General features: G+C 36.7%; 1 long non-coding RNA gene and 1 other non-coding gene across 3 annotated transcripts; both read left to right on the plus strand.

The window, feature by feature from the left end:
- The first annotated feature begins 1,762 nt into the window (after positions 1-1,762).
- On the plus strand, positions 1,763-6,865 carry LOC147480441 (uncharacterized). 2 transcript variants are annotated; one of them, XR_015205683.1, is made up of 5 exons: positions 1,763-1,921; positions 3,890-4,018; positions 4,717-4,797; positions 5,231-5,322; positions 6,665-6,865. It is a non-coding gene; the product is annotated as an uncharacterized LOC147480441 (long non-coding RNA). The 2 variants fall into 2 exon arrangements; XR_015205684.1 differs by lacking the exon at positions 3,890-4,018 and having other exon boundaries at positions 1,788-1,921.
- Positions 1,808-1,879, plus strand: TRNAM-CAU (transfer RNA methionine (anticodon CAU)). Its single transcript has one exon. It is a non-coding gene; the product is annotated as a tRNA-Met (tRNA).
- Positions 6,866-10,259: the final 3,394 nt, after the last annotated feature.

The raw sequence follows: 10,259 nt of genomic DNA on the forward strand, positions 1-10,259 counted from the left end.
CGGTAGAGGAACAAAAGCATATGGCACATGTTCCTTATGCTAATCTTAATGCAAAATGTTTGATGTATGCTATGGTGTGCACATGCATTACACATTTCCACGCTGGTTAGTGTTGTAAGCAGGTATATGGCTAATCTTAGGAAGCAGCATTGGGAGGCAGTGAAATGGGTATTAAAGTACTTGAAGGGTACCTTGGATGTGGGATTAGTTTATGGTGGAGGCACTTGTTTATGTCAGTGGATATGTGGATTCAGATTATGCATGTGATCTAGATAGATGAAGATCGACTACTGGTTATGTGTTTATGATGCATGGTGCACCAGTTAGTTGGAGGTCTATGCTACAGGCTACAATTGCTCTATCTACTACTGAGGCAGAGTATATGGCAGTGGTAGAGGCAGTGAAAGAGGCATTGTGGCTTCGAGGTATTCTAGATGATATGGGTATTATTGAGCAGAACAGTGTTGCTTTGCATTGTGATAGTCAGAGTGCTATTCATTTGGTGAAAAACTAGGTTCATCATGCTCGGACCAAGCATATTGATGTCCGTTATCACTTTATACGAGATGTCATTGAGGATGGTGATGTAGCACTTGAGAAAGTGGACACCCATGACAATCTTGCTGATATGCTGACTAAGGTTGTCATCGGAGTTAAGTTCCAACACTGTTTGGACTTACTCTAAATCCTACATGCTTGATAGATCCCTTTGTGGGCTTGGCCCTTAGGGGCGGATGGACTGCGAGTTTTTGGATGGATGTGTTCTTACTGGATGTGTTAAATTTCGGTTTTATGTGTTAAAACCTCACCGAGGTGGAGAATTGTAGAGAAAAATGATGTTTTCTCATTCTGGTGTGAAGGGCGCGACCCGCTTTTACTGGGTAAAGCGACCAGCTGATTTAAAGCCTCCGGTGATTTAAAACTTTGCTTTGCTCGGTCGGGGCGACCCACGCCACACCTTTCAAAGAGACGAGTTTGCCTTTTTCAAAAGTTTCCTGAAAAAGTATAAATATAGGTTTTTTCTGTAGAAATCTATCTTTTCCAAAACCAAAAAAGAGAGAGATTATAAGAGAGAAATTCTTTGTGAGTTGAGTGTTCATTATTTGTGAGTGGATTGAGAGACTTGTAATATGTTACTCCGGACATCTAGTAAAGCTTGGAACTCGCAGTGTGAAAGTAAGTAAATTACCGAACCACGATATATCTCGTCTTGTGGTTTGTTTTTCTTTTACATTAATTGTTTTACTTTATATGTTTGTTATTTGATATTGAGAAGTGTTGGGATATTGTTTGGATGGTGTTGAAGTCTTGTCTAGTAAGAATGATTAATCCTTATGTAGGATTGATCCTTGTAGTGGATAACGTTGTTTCCACAGTGTTATATTCACAATATATGGCCCTGACTTCTCAAGCTTCACTATAGTGTTTTGCCTCCAACTAAAAACTCCCTAGCTTCTGAGAAGCTAAACAAGAAAAGAAACACAAACACTAATGAAGAAACCAGAGTTGTTGCGGATGCCATTGAGATTTTTTGCTGAAAGAAGTTCACTTAGCTTGTTTAATTGCTTCACAGAGAAAAAGACGAGTCTTGCATGCAGTTTCTAATGATTCTTTTCTGCTGCTGTGTGTTATTCATCTCGATATTCCTACATCAACAGCACGTGTCCCCCATCAATTCAATTAAAACTAATCATCATATCATATAATAATAATAAAACAATAAATCAATCGAACAAAAGTGGGCTACGTATGAAAAAAACATAAGAGGCCTTGAGAAAATAGTAAATGGGCCGACTTCTATCACTAAATCAGAGTGGCGCAGCGGAAGCGTGGTGGGCCCATAACCCACAGGTCCCAGGATCGAAACCTGGCTCTGATAATTATTTTGTTTCTTCTCACTCCTAGTAACGAACGACTCACTGTAAGTACACACATTTCTCTTTCTCCTACAATTTTTATCTATCGTGTTTGAAATTGTGAATTATTGAAATGGGTTTTAAATTTTAGAAGAATTCAGATGCGTTTTTTTGTTAGAAATTAGGTGTCACCAAAATCTCAACAGTTGTAGAGATTGATCTCTATACCCGGACTCGTTTCATAACTTGTTAGAAATTAGGGTTTAGTATATATATAGGGTTCTGGTTGGTTAAAGAGGCAAAGTGCCGTGTGATAGGAGGTGAATTTGTCCATTTGGGAGGGCCAGGAAGGTCTTTTGGTTTGACTGGTAAGTCACTCACTTGGTTTATTGGGTCTAGGTTAGGATCACCTTGCATACAGTATGCGACTCAGTATGGGATCGGGAAATTGGTTGGACTGGTTTGCTGTAGAGAGTAGATTGAGGAGGTCGTTGTGGTGGTGGCTGTTTACCAACTTGACTGATGTGGTAGGACTGCGAGGTGGTCACACACTATTGGAGCAGAGGATTGACCGGGTTCTGTTACTGCTGGTTGGGGGTTATATGCGGATGGGGAAAGTTCGGGGAGGAGGGTGGAAGTGAGTGGATACAGAACAAAAGTATTGTGTTCTCAATCAAATCTTTGTACGGGGCCGTGCGAAGCAACAAGCGGAGAAGGTGTTGGAGGAACATGGGATAATAGCTAACTTTCCTCATAGGATTATAGTAGGTGTCCTCATAGGCTCTTACCTTTGAAGGTCAATTTTTTCCATTTGAATGGCTTATCTTGGGCATATTTTAATAATTGACAAGCTTAATGCTAAACGTTTGAACGTAGCCCGAGTGTTCTCTTTGTATATGGTAGTGGAGGATGTAGTCCACATTTCTTGTCAACCTAAGTCACCAGCGAGCGACATCCAGGAGGCACTTACTATACTACTACGCATGTTCTTCCACCAAAAGCCAAATGGTAATTGGAGCATCTTCCAAAAGCCATTGTGTGTGTTCTTTCGAATGAGAGAGGTTGGAGATATTTCAAGCAGAATTATAAGGAGACGTAAAAGATATTGGAGGATATTAAGGAAACTTTGTCTGATTGGTCTAGGGATGTTGGTTTAATGGTCTTTTAAGAGACGCGAGGTTCATTGACCTTTTTTTTGTCATTGGGACACATGTATTGTGATTTTATTTTTGTTGTTTAGGGATTAGGGGTAGGCTCGCATATTAGCATCTTTCTAAGAGGTGATTACTAGGCATAGCTTGTAAGTTTTTTAAGTTGTTTTAAATTATACCGCTCGCCGATAGGAAGAAAGGTCCAATTGATTACATCATGAAGTGTTATCTATCTTTTGTTTTTAAGACACTGGTGCGATTCAGTTAGTGCTCCTTTAACTAATATTCTTCAAACATACGGAAATACAGAAATTCGGCCAAATAAATTTGCATAGATCATCAGCTAAACTTAATCTAAGATAATATATTTCATCAGTGGTAGCATCTCTGGAGGGTCCTAGTATGATTGATAGCAAGTCCCTAGATGGCGTTTCTGCAGATTCTATAAGGAATTAAAGGTGGAGATTTCGGTACTTTTTCAGTGGAAAACTCGGAAAGCATATAGAATTTTACATAGATTCTCTTGTTCACCAATTGTCTTGTAAGATATTACAAAAAGTATATTTTTTCAACTCTCATTTTCTACAGTTCACCCTTACATAAATTCTTGGATCCCCTAAGAGAGACAGAACCTGATCTTTGTATGCACTTAACCACATAATTGCCTGTTGTTGTTGGAGTGTTAAATTGTGTGTGGAGATTAGAAGTTGAACTGGAAGATAGGCGGTGAAAAGTTCAAATGAAAACTGGCTGAAGCAAGCACCCTAACAATGATATGGATATTTTCATTATGTGTTAGTATCTCATGGATTTGTTATTAATGAGGCAGAGGAATGTACTTAATGCAAATCCTTTGATTTTAGTGCATGTGTTTTCCTTTAGGTTGATGATATGCTTATTTTGGGCACTAGCACTGACATTGTGAATGGGACGAAGAGTATTATGGCTTCTTATTCTTATGTCAAAGACTTGGGTGAAGCTGATATGATTTTGGGTGTAAAAATAATTCAGGTGATGGCCTCATCATTATCTTAAGAAGATTGTATTGAGAAAGTTTTAGGATATGATTGTACACCTGAGGCAATACCTAACACAAGCCCCCAACTGAAGAAAAATAAAAACCATAGCGTATGACAAGTTAGATAAGCCAAAATCTTTGGTTACCTGCTGTACCTGATGAATAAAACTAGACATGATCTGATTTACTCTGTAGGCAGACTTAGTAAATATATGCACTACTCTATCGAAGAATACTGGACTGCTTTAGAAAGAATAACCTAGTACTTGAGAAGCACCCTTGGTTTTTGACTGGAGTTTAATATATTTCCACCGGTTTAAGAAGGTTATTGTGATGAAAACTGGATCTCAAATTCAAATGAGATGAAATCGACACAATGAAAAAAACTGTGATTGTGTTGTTTGTTGAGGCTTTTTTCTTTTCGAATGCTATGTTTATTTATTCAGCCATACCCAGTCAACTAGATGCTCACGATCGATGTGTAAGACATATTTAGGGATACGACTCATATGCTTCATGACACTAATGTGTAAACCCTAATTAGGGACGTGACACATGACTTATAGTTGCTATTACAACAGTTTCAAGTTTCATGCTTCTGTCTTAATAAGGTTATTATATTCACTTTTTCTTTGTTCTACTTAGTCTTCTATACTTGGGAATGAAAAGTATGTTTTATATCTATTTTCAGGGAGGCATGATGTATACCTCAACTCATCCTAATCAATGAATCATCCTCCTGCAGCATACCTGTGAATAACTAGTTCTGCAAGTATGTGTTCATTTCTTTGTGTGCTTGTGATGAAAATCTTTGTGTATGGTATTATTTGGCCATTTCATCATATACCTCAAAAGGTAGTATTAATGTATTAAGAGTCTAATAGATAAGCTATGTGGCCTTCAGATCTTTGATCTGATGGCTACAGCTATTCAGTTTAAAGTGTGTCTAGGCTCTAGGCTCTAGGCTCACCTGTTGAGCCTCACGCCTAAGGGCGCCTACTTATGCTTAAAACCAGCCATTAGCGCCTAGCTAGGCTCGTTCCAATGCCTAGCTGGTGCCTGAGTCGTTAACTGCATACGCCTACAGATTTCCAAACACTAGTATTTTGTGTACGGCCCCCCCAGGGAAAAGATAACAGATTTGTACACCAATAGATTCAGATGTATGCGATATGCCATGAATCCATGATATTGATGGAGTCCAGGACTTCAGCAGCATGTGATGGAAGGAGGACAACATTACGGAGCTCAGATGAGGTGCATGCCCAAATATTACTTTGTGTGATAGATGGCTCAGGTGAGTTGCAAACTTACTTTCTGTTAGAAACTAATTTTAATTTTATATTTTTCCAATATTCTGGGACACCATGTAAGTGGTCTCTTGCTTCCCAACATTGTGGATCCCGCAATCCGTGGTGCTTGATTTCTGTTAAAAGTAAGCAACCTAACATAATACTGTGTGGCTGCAAGCGATCCTAATCTTGTTCAGTTTTCCCTTACTTTTTTTAATACAATTTCCACTTACCTAGCAAAAAAAAAAAAAAGTGTGGCTGCAAGCTACCAAGTTGGACTTCTATTATTATTGAAGGAAACATGGCATCTTTTCCAAAAGGAGGGTTCAGCTGTATCTGTGATATCTCCTAATGTTGTGCTGGTGCTCATCAATCACAACCATTAGGTCATTCATTACTGTATATAGTTTGGATGTGGAATTGAAGGCTTGGACAATATTGTGAAGTCTGTATCTTCATCCTCAAACTTCAATAGTTCTACTTGATTGAAGACCGGTTGACAATGAGGTCGTTTGGTTATTGAATTTTGTTCTGGATCACCTATAGATGTTGATAGGCCACCAATCAATTATACACGCTAGACTTAAGCGTTTTAGATGCATGTCGGAGGGAACACCACGTTCCCTTCAACCTGATATTCAATTCCATCCGTCATCTGATAACAAAGAGACTGGGCCTTCCCTTTAGGAATCAATCAGAGTCCGACCTGACAAGTATTCAGTACATTATTGGATCAGTTTAGATTTTCTGTGGCCCCAAGTGATAGGGATTAGGGAGTCAATTTGATGACTTAATAATAATAAATAGTTTATAGATGTATTTGAATCAATTATAGTATATCCTTCCAGTACTCCGTAAATCAGATGTTTTCTATAGAATTTGTTTCTTATCTGATCTGGACTGGTTTGAAGTCTGATCTGATGTTGTATTAGACAAAACTAGATTAGACTCATGTGGAAAGGACCTAGATCCAGACAGGATTCGATCCAAGCCAAGTTAAAAACATTTGCAGTTGTACCTGGGATTGCCATACATCATAGGTAGTCCCTAGTTGAAGGGGGCATTTTGTATTTACCCTGTAGGACAACAAAAAGTTATTCTGGTCCTTTCCCATCTGATTTTGATTCCATCCCGAAGGAGTCTGAATATTGTTGATTTTTGACTTGGACAATCAGTAGCACTAATTAAAATGAATCAACATTGGGTTAATTCATTAGTTCAAAACTTGACAAGCCATTCCATCTTGGATTCTTGGTTATGTTGGCTTTTGATTGGACTTCGGTGACACTCAACTGTTCCTCCACAAAATATCTCAGCTTCTTGTTTTTATTCACTATCTGTACACAGGAAACAGGGCACTTTTGCAGGGAGTTGCTCTGAAGTTGTGTTGAGTTTGCAAGGACGATAAGGTTTGGAGAAAGTTAATTGTGAATTCTTTTCAGTTTTTTAGATGGCACTGAGACATTTCATGTATATAAAAGTAACTCTGATTTCAAACCAAATCTTAACACCAAAAGTACAATATAAAGGCAAAGATTTGATCATTCCCATATCGATGTTGGTTTTATATCTTTTGCATATAAAATTCTGATGGTACTTATCCCACTTTGCCGAAAGGATTACTTTATATTACCAAAACATTGATTAAGGAAAACGTGATTTGTCGTTAAGCTAAATTGATACCAATCTGTGATGAGTATGTATTAATTCTAAGGTCAATCAAGTCCGACTTTGCTTAGATTAATGTTAAGAATATTAATTTGCTCATCGGCACTCTATGGCGATGTTGCGTCTTAACAACCTTGAGAAAATTAAGATGGTATTATTAATGGAATTTGGATGTTTTCCATACTTGACCAGCCTGAATTGGTGCATTGAAATCCAAATTATGGGATTCTTTGGGATATATAGTCTTTGCTGTCTGACCACTTGGTTGAATATACTATCCTTTTCATACTACTGATTCAACTGAAGCATATAAACCATAAAAAATACGATATATTATTGAATTTTGATGAATATAGTTTATACTTTTACAACTAAAACGAGTTGGTTACTATATACGCATTTGTAAGGTAGCTGTTGGACGGTAGGTAAACTCCAGTTCGAATAGCTGTTGAATTGTATTTCAACAAACAAATTCATAAAAAGGTTATACAGTAAAAAAAAACTTTGAAACATTTGATCGAAAAGTAAATAATAATAATAATAATAATTCCAACATATGCCACATGACTATCGAGTGGGGGTGGTAAAGATTAGTGTTCTTCTTTCGCATACAGTTTTATGTAATGTTTATCGCATATGAAGTGAAATGCTAACCATTTTCCTTCTTGTTTTCACACTAATCATTTGCAACGTTGGCATTGCAATGCTATTATTAACGTTGAAGAATACTTGCGTATTTTCTTGGTGACATACTGACATATATTTTAAGTCAATTTTGATTTGACTTACTATAATACTATTTATATTGCAAAACAATAACTTTTATAATGCCGACTGATATTTTTACTACTTCTTTAAATTTTATTTCAAATGTTCCTTTTCAAATCGTCTGTCATTTTCAGTTCTCATATACCTTCCATGCACTGAAAGGAGCCCATTTTCCATTACAAAAATTTACGTCCACAGCTGAGCAGGCATTTGTATGCACATCATACTACAAACAACGATCAAAACAAGAAGTCAATTTGTGTGTTCATTTGAAAATGGAACCTTATAGTCAGAGATCTGATGGTCATATATTGTGGTCCACAAAGTTTTACTTTATTAGGGACCACCAGTGCGAGGGGGTCTGGACTCTGGAGGTGGTGGGCTTCCTTTGTGGTAATGGTTACATTGATAGTCAAAGTCTTTGATGTTGAGCTCTAAATTTGAAATCTAGCTAGGCAACTGATGAGTGTGAATTCTCGGTTCACGAGAGCATATCCAAACGTTTTTCTAAATTTCTCTATTTTTGGGATTGGATGTAGACACCTTTGGTGAAGAAGAGTCCATTGTTTTCAGTGGCATTTCGAATGTGATAAAATTTTGAGTGCCACTTGTAGCACTGCTCTCGTTTTAGGTACCAATAACTAATAACCATATCTCACATCAGTCGGGTAGACTACATTAGACTGTTGCATGCATTTTTTTACCTTTTCATATAATCATATCCTGCATGTAAATTTGTACTGCATGGCATTGAATTTTCTCCATTTTTAGATTTGGATGGATTAAAGTGCAAAAAACGTTGCTGAAAAATGGCAAGTTTAAAATAAACTCATCGTTTGTGCATTGGTTGGTTATTATATACTCTTTTCACTAACATGAATGGATAACATACATTATTATAAGTATTTCTTGGAGAAGTTAGTATTTGTGAATTGAGATTTGAGACTGGTGCGAAGAAAAAATATTATATATGGTCAGGTCAATCACAGTTTTTAAGTAGTGTATGGAAATTTGATAAATTACGAGTTATCCATATTCCATAATCCATACGGCCATACCATTGAATCGAGTTACTATAAACAAGTAAACAACAAATAAAAGTGAGAGCAAGTTGGTTGATTGAGTGATTGCTAGAAGAACATAGGCGGAATTAGAGGGGCCACAAAAGAGTCACGAAAACAGAAATCTGGCAACCAGCCTATGCAAGTCCGGAAAGTGAGAGCAGGGCAAAATTCTGGAAGGATGATGTGACCCAACTGCCAGTTTAAAGATTGATTGATGACGCCAGCACTTTATATAATTGGGCGTGGTATCACAAACATTAAGGGAATGATGACGAAAGCCCTAAGTCGGGAGTTGGTTTCGCTGGCAAAGAAGATTCCATATGTCGAGCCTACGTGGTTTTGTCAGACCACCCACCATCCCGGAAAGCCAGAAAGACTTGAGAAGGACATTCCCTTGCATTGTGGGTCCCACTTGCAACTGCTACTCTGTCTCAGAATAAATGGAGCCAGCCAACCTCCCTCTTTTTGGCTCAGCTCACCATACAACTCATGCGCACTTGGCTAAGTAATCATTTTTACCATAATAAAATACTTGAAACTTACCATTACATTTTAAAAAGTAGAACTTTACTTTAAATACTTATATTCTTAGCATTGGACAAAATTTCTAATTTCTAGTTTTGAAATGTAATCGGAGATTCGGAGCACTGCTGCAAATTTGCAGGGCAAACAAGTAGAAAAGTGAGAAAACTACCACGCGTGAGTTTTGTTAGATATTTTATAAAATAATTTTATAGAAATATTTATTAGAATGAAATAATTACATAGTTTTGTAACTCCATTTTTGTCTCTTACAAAGTATGTATATTTAATTGTGCTAATTATTAGAAAGATAATACTATTTTTGGAGTTAATTAATTGTTACTACTAACTTTGAGAGTTATAGTTATCTCTATATATATGGAGTAGATCGAGTTAGCAAAAGGAGGAAAAAAAAAATTACTTTTGTGAATATAGTTTTTCAAGTTTTGCCTGGAGTATAAATTTAGAGTTTTAAGTTCTCTTTACAAGGCTAGTGGTAGAGAACTAATCGTTGTATCATGGGAGTTAGGGGTGTGCATGGGTATCCGATTACATGAAACCGAACTAGAACCGTTTATAGTGGTTCTATGTCTTAAAATGTTAGACCTATTAAAAGTGGGTCTTCAATAACCGAATAATAAAAAATCGATGGGTACCCGAACCGAAATAAAAACCGATGATTATTATGATTTTGATATATAAAATTTAGTATTATATTACACTAAATAAATGCAAACCCAAACATTATAATATAAATAAATAAAAAATAGGTGTAAAAGTTTACTAAATATATAGGGGTAGCATAATAGTAAATGCATGTTTTGTACTGTATCGTACATTACATTGAACACATGTATTATAAATATTAATAATAATGTCAATGACTACACGCACATATACTATGAATTAATTAATACACT

The sequence above is a fragment of the Coptis chinensis genome, chromosome 8, assembly GCF_015680905.1.
Source record: "Coptis chinensis isolate HL-2020 chromosome 8, ASM1568090v1, whole genome shotgun sequence".
Taxonomy (NCBI): Eukaryota; Viridiplantae; Streptophyta; class Magnoliopsida; order Ranunculales; family Ranunculaceae; genus Coptis; species Coptis chinensis.